The 20,350-nt window shown below is 38.0% G+C and overlaps 1 pseudogene; it reads left to right on the top strand.

Annotated features, from left to right (window-relative positions):
• The first annotated feature begins 11,010 nt into the window (after nucleotides 1-11,010).
• LOC138421172 (latexin pseudogene) overlaps nucleotides 11,011-20,350 on the top strand; it is an 88,674-nt pseudogene continuing 79,334 nt past the window's right edge.

Below are 20,350 nucleotides of genomic sequence, written 5' to 3' on the forward strand. Positions count from 1 at the left end.
TGAACTGAACTGAAATGAATAATGAGCAACGTTGAGCATCTTTTTTATATGTTTGCTAACCATCTGTATGTCGTCTTTGGAGAAATGTCTGTTTAGATCCATTTCCCACTTTTTGATAGTTTTTTTTTTTTCTTCTGATATTGACTTCTATGAGCTGCTTGCATATTTTGGAAATTAATCCTTTGTCAGCTGTTTCATTTGCTACTATTTTCTCCTAGCCTGAGAGTTGTCTTTTCACCTTGTTTATACTCCTTTGCTTTGAAAAAGCTTTTAAGTTTAATTAGGTCCCATTTGTTTATTTTTATTTTTTTATTTTTTCCATTACTCAGGGAGATGAGTCATAGAGGATCATTCCTTGATTTATGTCGTCGAGTGTTCTACCTTTGTTTTCCTCTAAGAGTACTACAGTTTCTGGTCTTACATTTAGGTCTTTAATCCATTTTGAGTTTATTTTTGTGTATTGTGTTATGAAACGTTCTAATTTCATTCTTTTACATGCAACTGTTCAGTTTTCATAGCACCATGTATTGAAGAGGCTCTCTTTGTCCCATTGTATATTCTTGCCTCCTTTGTCAAAAATAAGGTACCAATAGGTGTATGCATTTATCTCTGGGTTTTCTATCTTGTTCCAAGGGTCTACGTTTCTGTTTTTTTTTTTTTTTTTTTTTTGCCAGTACCATACTGTCTTGTTGACTGTAGCTTTGTAGTGTAGTTTGAAGTCAGGAAGTTTGACTCCTCCAGCTCCATCTTCTTTCTGATGACTGCTTTGGCCATTCCAGGTATTTTGCATTTCCATTTGAATTCTGAAAATTTTTTTCTAGTTGTGTCATTGGTATTTTGATAGGGATTGCAATGAATCTGTAGATTAAATTTGGTATTAAAGTCATTTTCACAAAATTTATTCTTTCAACCCAAGAACATGGAATATCTCTCCAAGTCATCGTTGATTTCTTTCAACAGTGTCTTATACTTTTCCATGTACAGTTCTTTTGTCTCCTCAGTTCAGCTCAGTTGCTCAGTCGTGTCTGACTTTTTGTGACCCCATGAATCGCAGTATGCCAGGCCGCCCTGTCCATCAACAACTCCTGGGGTTCACTCACACTCATGTCCATTGAGTTGGTGATGCCATCCAGCCATCTCATCCTCGGTCGTCTCGTTTCCTTATGCCCTCAACCCCTCCCAGCATCAGAGTCTTTTCCAATGAGTCAACTCTTCACACGAGGTGGCCAAAGTACTGGAGTTTCAGCTTTAGCATCATTCCTTTCAAACAACACCCAGGGCTGCTCTCCTTTAGAATGGACTGGTTGGATCTCCTTGCAGTCCAAGGGACTCTCAAGAGTTGTCTCCAACACCACAGTTGAAAAGCATCAATTCTTCGGTGTTCAGCCTTCTTCACAGTCCAACTCTCACATCCATACATAACCGCTGGAAAAACCATAGGCTTGACTAATGGAACTTGTTGGCAAAGTAATGTCTCTGCGTTTTAATATGCTATCTAAGTTGGTCACAACTTGCCTTTCAAGGAGTAAGCGTCTTTTAATTTCATGGCTGCAATCACCATCTGCAGTGATTTTGGAGCCCCCCAAAATAAAGTCTGACACTGTTTCCACTCAATCCACTGTTTCTCCATCTATTTCCCATGAAGTGATGGAACCAGATGTCATGATTTTTGTTTTCTGAATGTTGAGTTTTAAGCCAAATTTTCCACTCATTTTCACTTTCATCAAGAGGCTTTTGAGTTCCTCTTCACTTTCTGCCATAAGGGTGGTGTCATCTGCATATCTGAGGTTATTGATATTTCTCCCAACAATCTTGATTCCAGCTTGTGCTTCTTCCAGCTCAGCGTTTCTCATGATGTACTCTGCATAGAAGTTAAATAAGCAGGGTGACAATATACAGCCTTGACATACTCCTTTTCCTATTTGGAACCAGTCTGTTGTTCCATATCCAGTTTGAACTGTTGCTTCCTGACTTGCGTATAGGTTTCTCAAGAGGCAGGTCAGGTGGTCTGGTGTGCCAATCTCTTTCAGAATTGTCCACAGTTTATTGTGATCCACACAGTCAAAGGCTATGGCATAGTCAATAAAGCAGAAATAGATGTTTTTCTGGAACTCTCGCTTTTTCAATGATCCAGCATATTTTGGCAATTTGATCTCTGGTTCCTCTGCCTTTTCTAAAGCCAGCTTAAACATCGGGAAGTTCACGGTTCACGGACTGTTGAAGCCTGGCCTGAAGAATTTTAAGCATTTCTATATTAGCATGTGAGATGAGTGCAGTTGTAATGTAGTTTAAGCATTCTTTGGCATTGCCTTTCTTTGGGATTGGAATGAAAACTGACCTTTTCCAGTCCTGAGGCCACTGCTGAGTTTTCCAAATTTGCTGGCATATTAAGTGCAGCACTTTCACAGCATTATCTCTCAGGATTTGAAATAGCTCAACTGTAATTCCATCACCTCCACTAGCTTTGTTTGTAGCGATGCTTTCTAAGGCCCACTTGACTTCACATTCCAGGATGTCTGGCTCTAGGTAAGTGATCATACCATCATGATTATCTGAGTCATGAAGATCTTTTTTGTACAGTTCTTCTGTGTATTCTTACCACCTCTTCTTAATATCTTCTGCTTCTGTTAGGTCCATACCATTTCTGTCCTTTATCGAGCCCATTTTTGCATGAAATGTTTCCTTGGTATCTCTAATTTTCTTGAAGAGATTTCTAGTCTTTCCCATTCTGTTGTTTTCCTCCCTTTCTTTGCATTTATCACTGAGGAAGACTTTCTTATCTCTCCTTGCTATTCTTTGGAACTCTGTATTCAGATGCTTATATCTTTCCTTTTCTCCTTTGCTTTTCACCTCTCTTCTTTTCACAACTATTTGTAAGGCCTCTCCAGATAGCCATTTGGCTTTTTTTCATTTCTTTTCCATGGGAATGGTCTTGATCGCTGTCTCCTGTACAATGTCATGAACCTCATTTCATAGTTCATCAGACATTCTATCTATCAGATCTAGGCCCTTAAATCTATTTCTCACTTCCACTGTATAATCATAAGGGATTTGATTTAGATCATACCTTAATGGTCTAGTGGTTTTCCCTACTTTCTTAAATTTCAGTCTGAATTTGGCAATAAGGAGTTCATGATCTGAGCCACAGTCAGCTCCTTGTCAGGATTTTGCTGACTGTGTAGTTCTTCTCCATCTTTGGCTGCAAAGAATTTAATCAATCTGATTTTGGTGTTGATCATCTGGTGATGTCCATGTGTAGAGTCTCTCTTGTGTTGTTGGAATAGAGTGTTTGCGATGACCAGTGCCTTCTCTTGGCAAAACTCTATTAGTCTTTGCCATGCTTCATCCATATTCCAAGGCCAAATTTGCCTGTTACTCCAGGTGTTTCTTGACTTCCTACTTTCGCATTCCAGTCCCCAATAATGAAAAGGACATCTTTTCTGGGTGTTAGTTCTGAAAGGTCTTGTAGGTCTTCATAGAACCGTTCAATTTCAGCTACTTCAGCATTACTGGTTGGGGCATAGACTTGGATTACTGTGATATTGAATGGTTTGCCTTGGAAACGAAGAGAGATCATTCTGTCGTTTTTGAGATGGCATCCAAGTACTGCATTTCGGACTCTTTTGTTGACCATGATGGCTACTCCATTTCTTCTAAGGGACTCCTGCCCACAGTAGTAGATATAATGGTCATCTGAGTTAAATTCACCCATTCCAGTCCATTTTAGTTCATTTGATTCCTAGAATGACAATGTTCACTCTTGCCATCTCCTGTTTGACCACTTCCAATTTGCCTTGATTCATGGACCTGACATTCCAGATTCTTATGCAATATTGCTCTTTACAGCATCGGACCTTGCTTCTATCACCAGTCACATCCACAACTGGACATTGTCTTTAATTTGGCTCCATGCCTTCATTCCTTCTGGAGTTATTTCTCCGTTGAACTCCAGTAGCATATTGGGCACCTACCGACCTGGGGAGTTCATCTTTCAGTATCCAATCTTTTTGCCTTTTTATACTGTTCATGGGGTTCTCAAGGCAAGAATACTGAAGTGGTTAGCCACTCCCTTTTCCAGTAAACCACATTATGCCAGACCATTTGTCAGGACCATTTTTCTCCTCAGGTAGGTTTATTACTAGTTATTTTATTCTTTTTGTCACAATGGTGAATGGGATTGATTCCTTAATTTCTTTTTCTGATTTTTCATTGTTAAGATATAGAAATGCAAGTGTTCCTGGGTATTAATTTTGTATCCTGCAACTTTGCTAACTTCACTGATTAGCTCTAGTAATTTTAAGATAGTATATTTAGGGTTCTCTATGTATAGTATTGTGTCATCTGCAGACAGCAAGAGTTTTATTTCTTTTCCAAGTTGGATTTCTTTATCTCCTTTCTTCTTTGATTTCCATAGCTAGGACTTCTAAAAGTATGTTGAATAATAGTGATGAGAGTGGACACCCTTGTCTTGTTCCTGATATTAAACTAGGGAATCCTTTCAGCTTTTCACCATTGAGAATAATGTTTGCTTGGGCTTATCAGCTTTTACTATGTTGAGGTAGATTCCTTCTATGCCCATTTATTGAAGAGTTTGGTTTTTATTTTTTTAATCATAAATGGGTGATGGATTTTGTCAAAGGATTTTTGTGCATCTGTTGAGATTATCATGTAGTTTTTATATTTTAATTTGTTAATATGGTGTATCAATTGGATTGATTCATGTATATTGAAGAATCCTTGTATCCCTAGAATAAACCTGACTTGATCATGGTGCATGAGCTTTTTAATGTGTTGCTGACTTCTGTTTACTATAGTTTTGTGGAGGATTTTTGCATCTATATTCATCAGTGACACTGGTCTGTAATTTTATGTGTTTTTTTTTTTTTTTTCATCTTTGCCTGGTTTTGGTATCAGGGTAATGGTGGCCTCATAGAATGAGTTTGGAAGTGTTCCTTCCTCTGCAGTTTTTTGAAAGAGTTCTAGAAGGATAGGCATCAGCTCTTCTATGAATGTTTGATAGAATTCAAACATTTTATTTGTGAAGCCGTCTGACCCTGGGCTTTTAGTTTTGGGGAGATTTTTGATCACTGTTTTGATTCCAGTGCTTGTAATTGGGTTGTTCATAATCTCTTTCTTCCTTGCTCAGTCTTGGAAGATTGAACTTTTCTAATAATTTGTCCATTTTTCCAGGTTATCCATTTTATTGCCATATATTTGCTCATAATAGTCTCATAATTCTTTTATTTCTGCATTGTCTGTTGCAACGTCTCCTTTTCTTTTTGTAATTTTGCTGATTTGATTCTTTTCTCTTTTTCTTGATGAGCCTGGCTAAAAGTTTGTCAATTTTGTTTATCTTCTCAAAGAATCAGCTTTTAGTTTTATTGATCTTTACTATTGCTTCTTTCATTTCTTTTTCATTTATTTCTGCTCTGATCTTTATGGTTTACTTCCTTCTGCTAATGTCAGGCTTTTGTTGTTGTTCTTCTTTTTCCAGTTATTTTAGGTGTAAAGTTGGGTTGTCTATTTGATGTTTTTCTTATTTCTTGAGGTAGGATTATATTGCTATAAACTTCCCTCTGAGAACTGCTTTTGCTGCATCCCATAGGTTTTGAGTTGTCGTGTTTTCATTGCTATTTGTTTATAGGAATGTTTTGATCTCCCTTTTGATTTCTTCAGTTACCTGTTTATTATTTAGAAACATATTGTTTAATCTTCATATGTTTGTGTTTTTTACGGTTGTTTTCCAGTTATTGATACCTAGTCTCATAGCATTGTTGTCAGAAAAGATGCTTGATATGATTTCAATTTTCTGAGATTTACTGAGATTTGATATGTGACTCAAGACGTGATCTATCCTGGAGAATGTTCCATGTCCACTTGAGTTTTTTTCTGCTTTAGTACTTCTCTTGGAAGAGTCAGCATGATCTTGTTTTAAAATCTTTTCATAATTAAGGCTTCACAATTAACTATTATCACTAACACAAAAAATTACCTAATATTAAAAATTATACTTAAAAGTAGATCAGATCTTCAAGCTCAGGAAATAAGAGTAGGAGTAATCTGTCACAAAGTACTTGGGATTTGTATATGAGATTCTAATTTGTTAGAAATTCAGGAGCCTGTGGAAATTTAATTTCTGAAATATTAGCCTTATATCCCACTAGTATGTTGATATGAAGCAAACAGCTACATACAATACAATCAGCCAAGTTATCTTCCTCCGCTTCTCATTATAGGATCTCTTTTGAAGACACAAAATGTTAACAATCTATATCCTAGGAATCACAAGTCTTAGAGATCATAATTAAGAGTTACAATTGCTGGCCAAACTATTTTTCCTTTCAAATAGTCTATTTCCAAAGAATCACATACAGGATATTTAAGGATTAACATACCAATTTTTTAAGTTATTTTTTGCTTTTGGTTGGGAGAAGGGATGGAAGAAGAGGCAAAATTTGCCATGTGATGTGTTTGAGACAAGCTTATAGTTAAATTTGTAATTGAAAAAATGTTTTAAACTCAGATAATTAAGCTTCATATCAAAAGGTTTTTTTTTTAGTTGTGCATATTAAACTGACAACATGTTCACATATTTCATCTTCATTTGGGACATAATGGGGGTAATTGATATGCCTAGAACTTGTACTTCTTTAAAAATTAGATATATAACATTTATTGTTCTCATCCATAGCCTTCTAAAATATTCACTCACAAGCTGCTTTATTATCTAGAATTTATTCACCGTGTATTAATTCAAAAGGAAGTGAATGCATCTCCTTTGCCTGTGACTGTTTCTGTGACATTTGTGTTATCCTGTTATTGTGCTATAAAGAACAAGTATGTTTATATAATATATTATGTTTGATTGGTGTGACATTGTTAGATGCTATTTATGCTTATTAAGTCATCTGCAATTTTTTCAGTACCACTGAAAAGTGTTAGGTGACTAGCAAATTGGATTACTCATATTTGAAAAATCAAAGAAAATATTTAATGTTTTATTTTTCTTAAGAGAAATGTTTATTTAATCTAAATGTTATACAACTACTTTCATAATTGTTTCCAAGATTTTTCTCTCCTTGGAACATGAAAATTTACAGCTATGTTAATTAATAACAATGTTTTGCAATTCTGTGGCACCTTTTTGTCTGAGAATCTCAATGTTTACTTAATGTTAATCATATCTTTGGAGAGATGTGAATCAGTAATAGTTTCTTTTCTACTTTTAAAAAAATACAAATAGTGCATGTAAAAAAAACCCCTCTTTTGTTCAGTAACGCATTTGCATGGTACACTGTGCAAATAAAAAGAGAGTCTCACTCAGCTGTCGTTCTCAAGAAAACTGAATGGGCCTTAACTTTCTTGCCTTCCTTTGGTGAAGGTGCAAATGAAGTTATAAGTAAAGCTACAAAAAAGTCCATTTCATGGACTTCTTGGAGGTAGAGATCATGCTTTTGCATTTTTTTATTTTTTACATTATAGGTATAGTCTAGGTAACTGTGAACTCCAAATATACATACATTCTACAGGATAATGGAATGATACTCTCCTTGTAGGCTAAGGTGAACTACAGTCACAGGGAATTTGAGAACTACAGATTAAGTCTAGATTCCTTGTGTTAGCAACCTACTGCTGCATAACAGTTATCACAAACTCAGGGGCTTCAAACAACACAGGTTTATTGTTAATATCTCACAGTGTCCAAGGGTCCAAGTCTGAGTTCTCTGCTTAGGATCTCTGAAAGATTCAACCAAACTGTTAGCTGGGATATGTTCGCATTTGGAGGCTGATGGGAAGAATTCACTTCCAAGATTACTCAGGATGTCAGCAGAATTCATTTTCTTTTGACTGTTTGACTGAGGACCCTTCCTTGTTGCTGGCTGTTGGGTGGAAACCACTTTCAGATCCTAGTGACCATCCTCAGCTCCTTGCCAGGTGAGTTTTGCTGGCAAGGAAAAAGAAAGTTGGCTAGGGAAAAAGAGACTCTAGTTACTCTGCCAACAAGATAGTCTTATAAACATAATATAAACATAGGAGGGACTTACCTTCTGCTTTGCCATTTTTTCCACCAAGTGGAAGCAAGTGATGGGCTTTTCCTACACTCCAGGGAAGGTAATTCTATGTGGCTATGAGAACAAGGAGATGGGGATTATAAGGACCACTGTAGAGTCTGCTCATCCTAGTCCTTAGCCTGTCTATATTGACTGAGATTAAGAAGCTTTGCTTATAATGGAAAAGCCAAGTTAATACTGACTAAAGCAAAATTAGAACTTAATTTTTCTCTCACATAAAAACAGAGGAAGATAAATCCGGAAGAAAGCATGTCAAGACCAGTACGACAGGTCCTCTTATTCATCTGGGACCCCAAATCTCTCTTTGTTTTGTGCAGTTCTTAGTGTATCATTCAGTCATAGCTTTTAGTCTTAAGGTCACTTCATCGTTCAGTATGACTATTGATAGTTGTAGCCATCACTAACATAAAAAATCAAACAGATAGAAAAATAGAAAAATGTTCAACCCAGCTAAAGCAGCTCCAATAAAGCAGTCCCTCACTTTGGACAAGCCTTACATATAGCTGAGGCTTACATATATCTTAGTTGCACAGAGCTGACAGGGAGGCTGAAAGATGTAGTTTTTAACTCTAGTTATTGTTGCCCCAATTAAATCAAGGTTCTTTTTCTGAACAAGAAAATAAGAATAGCTATCTGGTGACTTCCCTGGTGGCTTAGACGGTAAAGCGTCTGTCTACAATGTGGGAGACCCGGGTTTGATCCCTAGGTCAGGAAGATCCCCTGGAGAAGGAAATGGCAATCCACTCCAGTACTATTGCCTGGAAAATCCCATGGACAGAGGAGCCTGATAAGCTACAGTCCATGGGGTCGCAAAGAGTCGGACATGACTGAGCGACTTCACTTTCACTTTCATCTGGTGGTAAGTTGCTGTTTTTGCCATGCTGTCAATGAGAGCTCCTTATAAGCCTGCCCTAACAAAATGTTGAACCTAACTGTCCTAACCTCCTATGGAAACATGCTCCTGGGCCTGTATTCAGCCACTCCTAAACAGAGAAACTATGGGACTTCCCTGGTGGCTCAGAGGTTAAGAGTTTTCCTCATAATGCAGAGGACATGGATTCAATCCCTGGTCAGGGAACTAAGATTCCCACATGCTGCAGGGAAACTAAGACTGCCCTCCACAACTGGAAATTCCGTGTGCTTCAGTGAAAGATCCTGCATGATGCAAAGAAGATCCCACATGCTGCGACTAAGAAGTGATGCAGCCAAATAAAAACAGAGGAACAATGTAGATCCTTTCATGTGCTGGTCCAGGTGTCTTTATCATGGAATGTTTCATACATTGTTTTTTCCCATCCTTGTCATAGTCCCTGCATTGGTAACGTGTGCAGTAAATCAATTAGAAGTACTTGGACTGTGCTTTGTTTTGATTAATTCCATCATTCATCCTCACCGCTTGGTTCCTAAAGCTTGAGTTGGTGTCCTGGCCTAGTGCCTGCTTCCCTTCAACTTAGTGATTTACTGCCTCCTCTGGAATCCCCATCACTGTGTGCTGGCTTCATTTCAGGACACAGATCACTCCCTTTTATGTCTTTGATGCCACGTCCTTGTTTGGGTGTGTTATGTTCTCTGTCCTCATGCTCCTGGCCACCATGCTATTCTGTCAGTTACAGCTGGGGCTGACCCCAGTGCCTGTCCTATCTCATTTTCAGAGTGTAGTTCACAATTTATCTATTAATACTTGCAGCTCAGCCTGCCACTCCTACAGCAATTATATAGGCCACATCAGAGGTTGCACAGATGACAATGATTAGCCTAGGTGTATGATAGGAAGTTGGTGAACATTTGAACTGAGTTTAATGAATATTATATTTTGGGAGAAGATTCTTTGATCCTACTAATGCCAACTTCCCTTCCATACACAGGTTATGATATTTTTTCTTCTTCAAAAATATTCCAGTACAAGTCGAAGACCATTCTTAAATTCTAAATACTTATGTCAGGCAATGGTCTTACAACCTAACTTTGACAATGCTATAGGCCAAAAATCTCACTCTCTCCACTCAAAACAGTTAGGGCATCACAGTATCAGTTTCCATTCACATTAATACTTATGAAAACTTTTTTTGTATAAGACCCTGTTCTTGTTGTTTGGGAGACAGGACTGAATAAAATAACGTCCAAATCTTACATCATTTATAATCTAGAGAAAGACATAGACAGTGAACAGGGAAATGAATGGACAAACATGCAAATATCAAGGAATGATAAATGCATTTCCAGGAATTTTTAAAGTAAAAAAATTTACTTAAAGTTAAAAAAAAAGTAAAAAAATTTACTTAATTAAAGTAAGCTATTGTATTAGTGAGTGACTTATGTTTAAAGAATTAAGAAAAGCCTCTGAAGAATTAATTAATCAATATATGCTGAAGTTTTTTTTTTCCAATAGCCAAGATATAGAAACAATCTGTCTGTTAACAGATGAATGGATAAAGAAAAGTGGTGTATATATATAATATATATATGTTATATATATTATATATATATATAATATTCAGGCTAAAAAAGAAGGAAATCTAGTCAATTGTAACAACATGGATGAAACTTGAGGGCATTGTGTTAAATAAAATGAGCAGACAGAAAGAAAAATACAGTATAGTTTCACTTGAAGAAGTGAAGTCGCACAGTCATATGACTCTTTGCAATCCCATGGACAGTAGCCCATGAGGTTCCTCTGTCCATGGAATTTTCCAAGCAATAATACTGGAGTGGGTTGCCATTTCCTTCTCCAAGGGATCTTTCTGACCCAGGAATTGAACCCTCATCTTCTGCATTGCAGGCAAATGTTTTACCATCTGAGCCACCAGGAAAGCTCACTTATATGCGGAGTTTATTTTTTAAAAAAGTCAAACTCATAGAGACTTTTCCTCCCAGGGGACCCAGCAGCAGGCAGAATGGAGACAGGGACTCACACCAGCCTAGTCAACACTCAGCAAGAATGGAAATCCTTCTGACCCACTACCTGGCTTCCAGGGCGGCCTTAAAGGTAGAGAGCAGGGGACCCCTCACAAGGTGTTTCTGATGCAAACAGTCAATCAAGCCAGCCTGGAGAATACTTCAGGAAGAAGCATTGCTTTAAATTTTCTGCGGAAGAAACTTCCATTAAACTTCTGTGGAAGTTACAGTGAACTGCACAGCTGAAGTATTGTACCCTTCAATGGGACAAGATACTGTACCAGAAGTCAACTTCACATTTGAAGGAGGAATTGGAGAAAACCTAGATGAGGAAGGAAACACATTTTATCAAAGACACAAGACAGTGAGAATTGGAGAAGGTTATGGCAACCCACTTCAGTATTCTTGCCTGGAGAATCCCACAGACGGGGGAGCTTGGTGGGCTGCCATCTATGGGGTCACACAGAGTCAGATACGACTGAAGCAACTTAGCGGCAGCTTAGCAGCAAGTGAGTGAAGGAAACAATAGAAGCACAAAATATTCCAGACAGTTTTGGAAATGTGCATCCAGAAAAGAAGCCAGTTTGACAATTAGCCTGGGTTGCCAGTGGTTATATAATATGGCAAAATTCTACTGAAGATGGATGGTACAAAATGGGAAAAATTCAGACTGTCTAGCAAGTGCAAAGAAATGATGACTTTATTGAGTTAGACTACACCATTCTCCTCCACGACATTGCATCTCAGATTATTCATTAGCAAACTCAAGTTCTCTGGCATCCACAGTATGGTACTAAAGTGAAACATAATAAGAGCCATCTGACCAAGAAGCCCTTTTTTGCATTTCTTTTCCATGGGGATGGTCTTGATCCCTGTCTCTTGTACAGTGTCATGAATCTCCGTCCATAGTTCGTCAGGTACTCTGTCTATCAGATCTAGTCCCTTAAGTCTATTTCTCACTTCCATCACTTCATGGGAAATAGATGGGGAAACAGTGTAAATAGTGTCAGACTTTACTTTGGGGGGCCCCCAACATCACTGCAGATGGTGATTGCAGCCATGAAATTAAAAGACCCTTACTCCTTGGAAGGAAAGTTATGACCAACATAGATAGCATATTCAAAAGCAGAGATATTGTCTTGCCAACAAAGGTCTGTCTAGTCAAAGGTCTGTCTAGTCTGTCTATGGTTTTCCCAGTGGTCATGTATGGATGTGAGATTTGGACTGTGAAGAAAGCTGAGAGCTGAAGAATTTATGCTTTTGAACTGTGGTGTTGGAGAAGACTCTTGACAGTCCCTTGAACTGCAAGGAGATCCAACCAGTCCATCCTAAAGGAGATCAGTCCTGGGTGTAATTGGAAGGACTGATGCTGAAGCTGAAACTCCAATACTTTGGCCATCTCATGCAAAGAGTTGACTCATTGGAAAAGACCCTGATGCTGGGAGGGATTGGGGGCAGGAAGAGAAGGGGCTGACAGAGGATGAGATGGCTGGATGGCATCTTCGACTCAATGGTCATGAGTCTGAGTGAACTCTGGGAGATGGTGATGGACAGGGAGGCCTGGTGTGCTGGGACTCATGGGGTTGCAAAGAGTCGGACATGACTGAGCGACTGAACTGAACTTAACTGATACTTCTGGGCAATTAATACTCTGCATAGAACTGCAGTCAGTATGTACTCAAATATAATATTGTACTGAAATTCACAGTTTATAATTTTTTTTCAATAAACGCAGATTCATTTCCATGTGTGTTACAATGTACTTACTTCTTGAAGTTGGATCCAAAGCCCTTAGAGTAAGAATGTACCTTGTTCCAGTAGTGGCAGAGATGTTTATCTCAGGAATTTGAGAATAACAAAAAAACAGGAAAGAAACTGTAAAGGATATGACCCTTAAAGGGGGGAAACTTCACTGGGTGGGATGCATTTTAATAAGGCTTTTCCTCTGAGGGAAATCTCTTGTCTGAGAGGCACAGAAAAGCTGGAGATGAGCAGAAAGCTGTTTTGTTACTGACTTGAGATATCAGAGGATAGAGCTGATGGCTGCCAGAATGACTGGAAATTGAGTGAGGAAATTCTAACAAGGAAGAAACCACAGAAGGAAGAGCCCCTAAATCTCTATATAAGTTCCTCTCAAATTCCCCAACATAGGGGAGATGCTCAGACACCCTATAGAAAGCAACAGTGAAAAGGTTGAAAGAAATTTCAGTTGCTGCCTCCATGAGGGAGAGAGTTTAGAGTTTTGAGTCCGGCCATATTGGAAGGCTTGGTTAACTCAAGCTGTTCATGGAAACCCCCCAAATTTCAAGTCACGGGACTAAAGACTATGTGCCAGATCTAAAGGGTTCACCCTAGGTCTGAACATAAATCATGAGACTCACTCCTGACATCATAGAACCAAGCCTTCACAAGGCCAGTATAAATGGCCAGTAATGTAATAGCTTGTTAGATCAAAAACAAACACCACCCAGAGGATGATAGGAGGATCCAGAGCCTCTGCACTCTTCCACTGACAATGTTTAGTACATACTAAAAATTAGTAGGTATGCAAAGAACCAGGAAATGTGACACAGGGTCAAGAGAAAAATGAGCCAAAAGAACTAACCCTGAAGACATCGATATTGAAACTAGCAGATGAGACTGTTAAAGCAGTTGTTATAACTATATGCAAACTGAAATTTATCCATTTATTTTTTCTCAGTCCCAATTCAATCTGTCTTTGCCCCACTTTGTGATATTGGAACTAGAGTCTACAAACACTTCTCTTTTGCCAGCTGGCACAATGAAAAAGTTTGCTAATAGAAGGTACTAAACGAGTTATTGCAAGGGATAGAGGCTCCTCTTCCTGGTTATGGTGTGCTTTTAACTTTTTAACGATGCTGGTTGTTGCAGCATGAGGCAGCCAGTAGAATATGTGACATCAGACGGTGGCTTTCCAGTGAGTTTTAGCAGCACCTCAGCAGGCAGCTTCCTGCTTGTTTCTCCACTGGACTGCCATCCCAGCACGTGATTTCCTGCTTTCTGTCCCTTGCCTAAAGTATACCATGAACTTTCCTACCATCCAGTGGTCCAAAGGTACACTCAATCTAATGATGTATGGATCTCAGTCTTGAAGATGAAAGTGGCTTATTCCATGTCTATTTATACCTCATTCCATGTCTGTTTATACCTGAATCAGTGGCAGTGGCTGCTCCCTGTGTAGGTTATTTATATATTCTTTCAAGTTCTCTTTATCTGTCAGTAGTTAATGACCTGAAACTAGGTAATAATTCATTTAATTATACTTTTCCTATTCAAATTATTGGTGTATTTTCTGTCTTATGGGTCCCTGAATTGCAAAACATACTCAAAGTGCACACAAAGTTGTCTAAGTGAAAGTGAAGTCACTCAGTCATGTCCGAGTCTTTGCGACCCCGTGGACTGTAGCTTACCAAGCTCCTCTGTCCGTGGGATTCTCCAGGCAAGAATACTGGAGTGGGGTGCCATTTCCTTCTCCAGGTGATCTTCCCGACCCAGGGATCGAACCTGGGTTTCCCACATTGGAGGCAGACGCTTTAACCTCTGAGACACCAGGGAAGCCCACCAGGGAAGTTGTCTAAAAATAAGTTCCAAATGAATAGGATACCTAAGTAGAGGTTCTGGAGCTAAAAACTAAACTGAATAAAATATAAAATAATAATCAAAATAATTATGAAAAATAATCAATATATAAACTATCTAAAAAATTCATGACATGAACTTATTAGCAGATTGAACATGACAAAATAATGTCTGACCTTAAAAATTGGATAATGTTTATGCATTTCTCTGAGTTTCCCTGGTGGCTTAGATGGTAAAGAACCTGCCTGCAATGCGGGAGACCTGGGTTTGATCCCTGGTTTGAGGAGGTCTCCTGGAGACAGGCATGGCAACTCACTGCAGTATTCTTGCCTGGAGAATCCCATGGACTGAGGAGCCTGGCAGGCTATAGTCCATGGGGTCGCAAAGAGTCAGACACAACTAAGTGACGTACACACACACACATATTTCTCTGGTGAACTTAAAAAACAGAATGAATAAAAATAATTGAACAGAGCTTTAGGGACCTGTGGAATACCACCACAAAAATATAGTTTACATATAATTATAGTCTCAGAAAGAGAGGAGAAAGAGAAAATTAGACAGAAGAATAGTTTTAAAAATAATGGCTGAAAAGTTCCCATCTTGGGGAAACATATAAATCTAGATTCAAGAAGTTCAGCAAACTCTAAAGTAAATATATATATAATTTATATATGTATATATATGCACACACACACATATATATATATACACTATCTTTCTCATGCATATCATAGTCAAATTGCTAAAGATTAACGATGGAGAGTCTTGAAAACACACCCCCAAAATGATAATTATATACACAACCAATAATATAAATGGCTGATGGCTTCTCATTTGAACTAATGAAGACCAAAATGTAGAAAACATCTTTAAAGTACTGAAAGAAGAAAAAAAGTCTGCTCTGAATTCTTTCCATAAAATATTCTTTAAAATATATATCAGGATAAGTTAAAATAGACAAGAACTTTCTCAGATAAAAAAGAAAAATTGATAATTCATCACCATCTGCCCTACACTATAAAGGATACTTAAGGGATTTCTTTAGAAGAAAATTTGACTACAGGGAAAATGATATTTACAGTTGGGAATGAAGGCACTAGTAATTTTAAATATATGCATAAATGCAAGGAAAACTGATTTTTTCTCTGAATTTTTATAAAATCACTACAATCAGGTAAAGTAAAACAAAATTTATAATATATGCAGATACAAGATATATGAAAATACTAACACAAAGGAGATAGTGAATGAAATTATGTTTCAAGGTTCTTACAGTTTTATCAAAAACAGAATTTTAACTCTAAGTAGAATGTGACAAATTATAGCTACAGCTGCAATTTAAATAGAGAGAAGTATACTTGAATACAAAGAATTAAAAATGTCAAATACAAAGAATTGTTATGTAACAATAAATCAATCTTAAGTAAAGAATGAAAAAGGAGAAAGCAGAGAGAAAAATAGAAAACAAATTGTAGAAAGGCAGACCTAATCACCACCATGTGGTTGCATTAAATGTTAATGGACTAAGCTTCCCAAGTAGAAGGCAGAGGCTATCCAACTGCAGATTGCTTATCTTAAAAAAAAAAAGTGATATCTAGTTTGTAGTAACTGTAAAGATAGAGCATGTAAACTGTAAATGGGTGGGGAAAATTTACCATTCATAAGTTAACTATATGAGAGCTGGTTCCACCATCTAAGCATCAACAACACAGACTTCAAGAAAAAGCATATGAACAAAGTGCAATTTTTTAACCATAAAAAATTCAACAGGCAGACATCATATGTGTAAATACATACACACACAATAAAAAGAAGAGCTTCAAAATACATGAAGCCAAACTGGCGGAACTAAAAGGAGGAAGAGACAAATCTAAAATTAGAGTGGAGTATTTTCCCATTCCCCTCTCATTAATAGGAGGACTGGATAATAACACAGTAAGAATGTGGAATGTATTTAATAACATGATCATCCATCTTGACCAATTGACATTTTTACACTAATTGAAAGTGAGCAATTGAACAACTTATCCTTTCAAGTACACATAAAATGTTCATCATAATAGAAGAAATGCTGGACCATAAAAATGTTTTCAATTAGCTAAAAAAAGATTGACTCAGAGAGGATGTTCTTTGACAAAAGAAAATTAAATTAGAAACCAACAAAAATTAAAAATATAGAAAAGCCCAACTGTGGGTAAATTAGCAACACATTTTAATATATTCTATGAATCAAAGAAAAAGACACTAGGAGAAATTAAAAATATTCCAACTTAAAGATAATAAAAACGATATATAAAAATTGTTTTTGTTTAGTGGCCAAGTCCTGTCTGACTCCAAGACCCCATGGACTGTAGCACGCCAGGCCTCCCTGTCCCACACCATCTCCCAGAGTTAAATCAAGTTCATGTCCACTGCATCGGTGATGCCATCCAACCATCTCATCCTCTGTCACCCGCCTCTCCTTCTGTCTTCAATCTTTCCCAGCATCTGGGTCTTTTCTAATAAGACAGTTGTTCTCATCAAGTGGCTAAAGTATTGGAGCTTCAGCATCAGTCCTTCCAATGAGTATTCAGAGTTTGTTTCCTTTAAGAATGACTAGTTTCATCCCCTTGCAGTCCAAGGACTCTCAAGATTCTTCTCTAGCACCACAGTTCAAAAGCATCAGTTCTTTTGTGCTCTGCCTTCTTTATGGTCCAGCTATCACCATGGTATGAGACTACTGGAAAGGCCGTAGACTTGACTATACAAACATTTGTTGGAAAAGTGATGTCTTTGCTTTTTAATGTATCTAGTTTTGTCATAACTTTTCTGCTGAGAAGCAATCTTCTTCTAATTTCATGGCTGCAGTCACCATCCACAGTTATTTTAGAGATCAGGAACAGGAAATCTGTCACTGCTTCTACTTTTCCCCCTTCTGTTTGTCATGAAGTGATGGGACCAGGTGCCATGATCTTAGTTTTTTAATATTTATTTATAAACCAGCTATTTCACTTTCCTCCTTCACCCTCCTATAGAGATTCTTTGTTCCTCTTCATTTTCTGCCTTTAGAGTGGTATCATCTGCATATCTGAGGTTGTTGATATTTCTCTCCATAAATTTGATTCCAGCTTGTAACTCATCCAGCCCAGCATTTCTCATGATGTGCTGTGCATATAAGTTAAATAAAGAGAGTGATAATAAACAGCCTTGTCGAACTCCTTTCTCAATCCTGAACCAGTCAGTTATTCCATAAAGGGTCCTAACTGTTGCTTCTTCACCAGTATGCAGGTTTCTCAGGAGACAGGTAAGATGGTCTGGTATTCCTATCTCTTAAAGAGTTTTCCACAGTTTGTTATGATACATGCTGCTTACTCCTTGGAAGGAAAGTTATGACCAACCTAGACAGCATAATAAAAAGCAGAGACATTACTTTGTTAACAAAGGTCCGTCTAGTCAAGGCTATGGTTTTTCCAGTGGTCATGTATGGATGTGAGGGTTAGACTATAAAGAAAGCTGAGCACAGAAGAATTGATGCTTTTGAACTGTGGTATTGGAGAAGACTCTTGAGAGTCCCTTGGACTGTAAGGAGATCCAACCAGTCCATCCTAAAGGAGATCAGTCCTGAATATTCATTGGAAGGACGGATGTTGAAGCTGAAACTCCAGTACTTTGGCCACGTGATGCAAAGAACTGCGTCTCTGGAAAAGACCCTGATGCTGGGAAAGATTGAGGGCAGGCAGGAGGAGAAGGGGATGACAGAGGATGAGATGGTTGGATGGCATCACTGACTCAATGGACACGGGTTTGGGTAAACTTCGGGAGCTGGTGATGGACTTGGAGACCTGGCGTGCTGCGGTTCATGGGTCACAAAGAGTCAGACACGACTGAGCAACTGAACTGAACTGAATACGGTCAAAAGCTTCAGTGTAGTCAATAAAACAGATGTAGATGTTTTTCTGGAATTCTTTGCTTTCTCCATGATCCAGCAAATGTTGACAATTTGAACTCTGTTTCCTCTGCCTTTTTTAAACCCAGCTTGGACATCTGGAAGTTTTTGGTTCACATAATGCTGAAGCTGAGCATGCAAAATTTTGAGCATAACCTTACCAGCATGGGAGATGAGTGTAATTTTCTCATGGTTTGAACATTCTTTAGTTCTACCCTTCCTGGGAGGTAAGATGGTGATTGTCCTTTACCAGTCCTGTGGTTGCTACTGGGTTTTACAAATATGCTGATATATTGAGTGCAACACTTTGACAGCATCATCTTTTAAGATTTCAAATAACTCTGCTGTAATTCCATCGCCTCTACTAGCTTTATTGACAGAAGTGTTTCCTAAGGCCCACTTGACTTCACACTCCAGAATGTCTGGTTCTGGGTGAGTAACCATACCATTGTGGTTATCTGGGGCATTAACATCTTTTTTTTTTGTACAGTTCTTCTGTATATTCTTTCCATCTCTTCTTGATCTCTTCTGCTTTTATTAGATCTTTGCCATTTCTGTCCTTTATTGTGCCTATCTTTGGATGAAATATTCCTTTGATATTTCCAATTTTCTTGAAGAGATCACTAGTCTTTCCCCTTCTGTTGTTTTCCTCTATTTCTTTGCATTTTTCATTGAATAAGGCCTTCTTGTTTCTCCTTGCTATTCTCTGGAACTCTGCATTTAGTTGGGTGTACATTTCCCTTTCTCCCTTGCTTTTTGCTTCTCTTCTTTCTTCAGGTATTTGTAAAGCCTTTTCAAACAACCACTTTGCCTTCTTGTTTTTCTTTTTCTTTGGGATGGTTTTGCTAACTGCCTCCTGAACAATATTGTGGGTCTCTGCCCATAGTTCTTCAGGCACTCTGTTTACTAGATCTAATCTCTTGAAGTTATTTATCACCTCCACTGTATATTTATAGGAGATTTGATTTAAGTCATACTTGGCTGGCATACTGGTTTTCCCCACTTTCTTTAGTTTAAGCCTGAATTTTGCTATGAGAAGCTGATGATCTGAGCCAGATCCAGGTCTTGTTTTTTGCTGAATGGATATGGCTTCTCCATCTTTGGCTACAGAGAATTCAACCAATCTGATTTCGATATTGACCATTTGGTGATGTTTATGTGTAAAGTCATCTCTTGTGTTGCTGAAAAATGGTGTTTCCTATGACCAGTGCATTCTCTCGGTAGAATTCTGTTAGCCTTTGTTCTGCTTCATTTTTGTACTCCAAGGCCAAACCTGCCTATTACTCCAAGCATCTCTTGACTTCCTACTTTTGCATTCCAATCCCCTATGATGAATAGGGTATCTTTTTTTTTTTTTTGGCGTTTGCCCTAGGAGGTCTTCTAGGTCTTCATAGCACTGATCAACATCAGCTTCTTTAGCGTTGGTAGTAGAGCATAGACTTGAGTTACTGTGATGTTTAATGGTTTGCCTTGGAAACAAACTGAGATCATTCTATCATTTTTGAGATTGCACCCAAGTACTGTATTTGGGGCTCTTGTTGATTATGAGGGTTACTCTATTTCTTCTATGAGATTCTTGCCCACAGTGGTAGATGTAAGGCTCATCTGAATTAAATTCATCCATTTCTGTCCATTTTAGTTCACTGATTTCTAAGATGTCAATGTCTACTCTTGCCATCTCCTGCTTGACCGTGTCTAATTTACCTTGTTTCATGGACCTAACATTCCAGGTTCCTATGCAATGCTGTTCTTTGTAGCATCAGATTTTACTTTCATCACCAGACACATTCACAGCTGAGTGTCATTTCTGCTTTGGCCCAGCTGCTTCATTCTTTCTGGAGTTATCATCCTCTGC

Source organism: Ovis canadensis, chromosome 15 (assembly GCF_042477335.2).
Source record: "Ovis canadensis isolate MfBH-ARS-UI-01 breed Bighorn chromosome 15, ARS-UI_OviCan_v2, whole genome shotgun sequence".
In the NCBI taxonomy this organism is placed as follows: Eukaryota; Metazoa; Chordata; class Mammalia; order Artiodactyla; family Bovidae; genus Ovis; species Ovis canadensis.